The sequence below is a fragment of the Myotis lucifugus genome, unplaced genomic scaffold, assembly GCF_000147115.1.
Source record: "Myotis lucifugus unplaced genomic scaffold, Myoluc2.0 scaffold_50, whole genome shotgun sequence".
Classification (NCBI taxonomy): Eukaryota; Metazoa; Chordata; class Mammalia; order Chiroptera; family Vespertilionidae; genus Myotis; species Myotis lucifugus.
The window spans coordinates 1,832,008-1,835,370 of record NW_005871098.1 but is presented as its reverse complement, the minus strand read 5'-3'; positions in this window follow the sequence as shown (position 1 = coordinate 1,835,370).

Below are 3,363 nucleotides of genomic sequence, written 5' to 3'. Positions count from 1 at the left end.
ATACAGAAGAAATACATTTTTTTTTACAAACTAATTACTCAATAATAGCCACTACTGGAAAATTAGCAATATCATCCCATCATGTCTCTTGTCTAAAGAAAAATTTTACAAAATGCCTGCCTATAGAGAAAGATGATATGTACATTATAGTTAAATAATTAAATAGAATTGTAGCAAACCAGTGGATTTAAGAATTCATAGTAATATTTTTAATATAGCATTAGAGATTTGTTTTAGTCAATAATACCTAATGTAAACTATCATTTTGATCTGGGTTATTTCAATTGCTGGAGTTAATGATTAATTATTTTTTAAAAGTTTTAGTCTTGGAAATTTTATGTTTGGATCTTTGAACAAGTCACCTCACCTCCTTGAGCCTTCGTTTTCACTTTTGTTGAATAAAGGTGTGGGCTAGTTTATCTCTAACTTTATTCTCATCTCTAAACTTGACTAATACCAATGGTCTTTGAGAACGTAGAGCACATTGTATATCTTAGCTTTGCTATTACCAACCAACCAACAAAACAAAACAAAAAAACAATACAGAAGTCTAGAATTCCTCTATGAACATTTAAGGTGGGTGATTCATGCAACACATATTTCTGGGATTCCTACCAGCACAATTCAATTCTGAGGGACACCTTTTTCCTACATTTTAACATTATGAAATTGGGATTAGTTTTATTTTATTATTTATTTCTTTTTTCCAAGAAGACAGGTTTTAATTTGCTTAAACATCCTACTACATTATTTTTATCTTACTTTCTCAGGTTTAGTTATTATACTGCAGAGCTACAGTAATTACAACAGTATGGTATTGGCAGAAAATCAGACGTGAAGGGTGGGCGAAAAGAGAACAATCAATGGACTTGTATATATATATGCATAATCCATGGACACAGACAATGGGTTGGTGAGGGCCTGGGGGGTGAAGGGAAGGTGGGAGCAGGTTGGAAGGAGTTAATGGGAGAAAAAGGAGGACCAATGTAATACTTTCAACAATAAAGATTTTATTTAAAAAAATAAAAGGAAAAGAAAGTATACAGGGGGTATAAAAAAAGAAGAAGAAAGAAGAAAGAAAGAAAGAAAGAAAGAAAGAAAGAAAGAAAGAAAGAAAGAAAGAAAGAAAGAAAGAAAGAAAGAAAGAAAGACACACAGACAAATGGAACAGAATTGAGAGTACAGAAATAAAACCACATGTATATGAGCAGATGATTTTTGTCAAAGAAACCAAAAACATGCAATGGAGCAAAGAAAGCCTCTTCAAGAAATAATGTTTAGAAAATTGGAAAACCACAGGCAAAAAAATGAAACTAGACTACAATTTGTCCCATGTACAAAAGTAATTCAAAATGGATCAAATACCTAAATATAAGATATGAAACAATACATTACATAAAAGAAAACATAGGTACCAAACTTATGGACCTTGGTCATAGAGAACATTTTATGAACTTGACCCCAAAGGCAAGGGAAGTAAAGGCAAAAATAAATGAATGGGACTGCATCAAATTACAAAACTTGTGCACAGCAAAAGAAACTGCCAACAAAACAAAAAGGCAGCCAACTGAATTGAATATATTTGCAAACGACAGCTCCAAAAAGGGGTCAATATCCAAAATATATTAAAAACTCATACAATTCAACACCAAACAATCAAATTAAAAATGGGCAGATGAACCTAAACAGACACTTATCCCAAGATATACAAATGGGATTAGTTTTAGATGTGATCATATGCCATAATTCAATCTTTGACCTTTTTTCTTACACATACATAAAATAAGGACTCAACATATTCTCTGTCGAACCTGAGGACTAATGAAATTTAGAATATGTCAGGCAACATGCTATGTGTTGAGGATACTGGTCACTGCTCTGATAAAGCACTTATTCTCAACAAATAACCACATAAGAAGTGTTACAACTGCAAGAGTGTTATATATGCCATGAGACCACATCAACACAACATGTCCTCATTTAGCACCAGCCTTACTTCCACCAACAGTTCTTTCCATTTCTACATGAAGACAGTTCCCTCATATGTTAAATAACCTCTTTGCTAAATTGCATGTGCTTCCAGACAATAGAATAATTTTCATACATTATTTCTGGAATAATATTATATGCCATTGAGGTACTCATGTGGCCTGAATGAGGGAAAAATCATCAGTGCTTTCTTTATAAGAATATTTGCGAGTAATTGAATACTTACTTTCCTGCTTTAGCCCAAATTTAGTGTTGTCAGGGACAGTAAGAACTCTGCTGCTCTGAGTTGCTCTGAGTCCATATATTCTTCTAAATTCTTCCTGACTACGCCAGAGTAGGCTCTTTCTTGAACCCTACTCACTACACTAACTATTGGGACTTAATCCAAGTACTTCATTTATCCTCTGCTCACTGGTTACAGGTGTTGGCTCGGAGTCCCTCTGCCAGGGGCTGGACCTCTTAGGATGCAAGGTCTTAGACAGAGAAGCCATGATAAGTTGTGGGTGTTTAACAGCGGTTCTCAACCTGTGGGTCGCGACCATCGGAAAACACATATAGCATATCAGATATTTACATTATGATTCATAACAGTAGCAAAATTACAGTTATGAAGTTGCAACAAAAATAATTTTATGGTTGGGGGTCACCACAACATGAGGAACTGTATTAAAGGGTCGCGGCATTAAGAAGGTTGAGAACCACTGGTGTATAAGAATGAGTCTTTATTGTAGGAGCCATTAGACAAAGCAGTTCTTCATAGTAAGTCTTGTACAGATAGCCACACACTGGCGACAAATACAGCCTTCCCACAAAGCAGTAGCACTTCTAATAGCCTCTGTACCTACAGCTAATATCTGAGCAGTGACACTCTGTCTCTAGACTCATCGCCTCACCTCATAGTGGTATCTGAGCTCTCTGCCTCAGCAGCTTCTCCTGTCTCTCTGGCTTCTCTCTGGTAGCTACATCCTCTGTGCTCACTGCCTCTCTATCACACTCCTCTGCCCAGCACACTGGCTGGTCTCTGTAGCCTCACATAGTAACTACCTCTGAGCTACTCTCAGCATACTGGCTGCTTATATGCATGTGTTATTCTACTTAGACAAAGGAGGCTAGTTGCCAACAATGACATCAATCATTTTGGCTATGCAAGGGCACAGTGACTGTGAGATCACTGTGCACCTGCACATAGTCCTTGTACCTATGTATGGTATCTTAGCTTTGAAGATTCTGATTACAAGTCCCAGGCTTAGAGTGGCCTTGGGTCTAAACAGGGTCCCCACAAGTGTCCATTTATGGACCAATTTAATCCACATCTATTTAAAAATGTTTATAATTTATTCTATTCATTGTCTCAATCTATAAATAGTTATCACT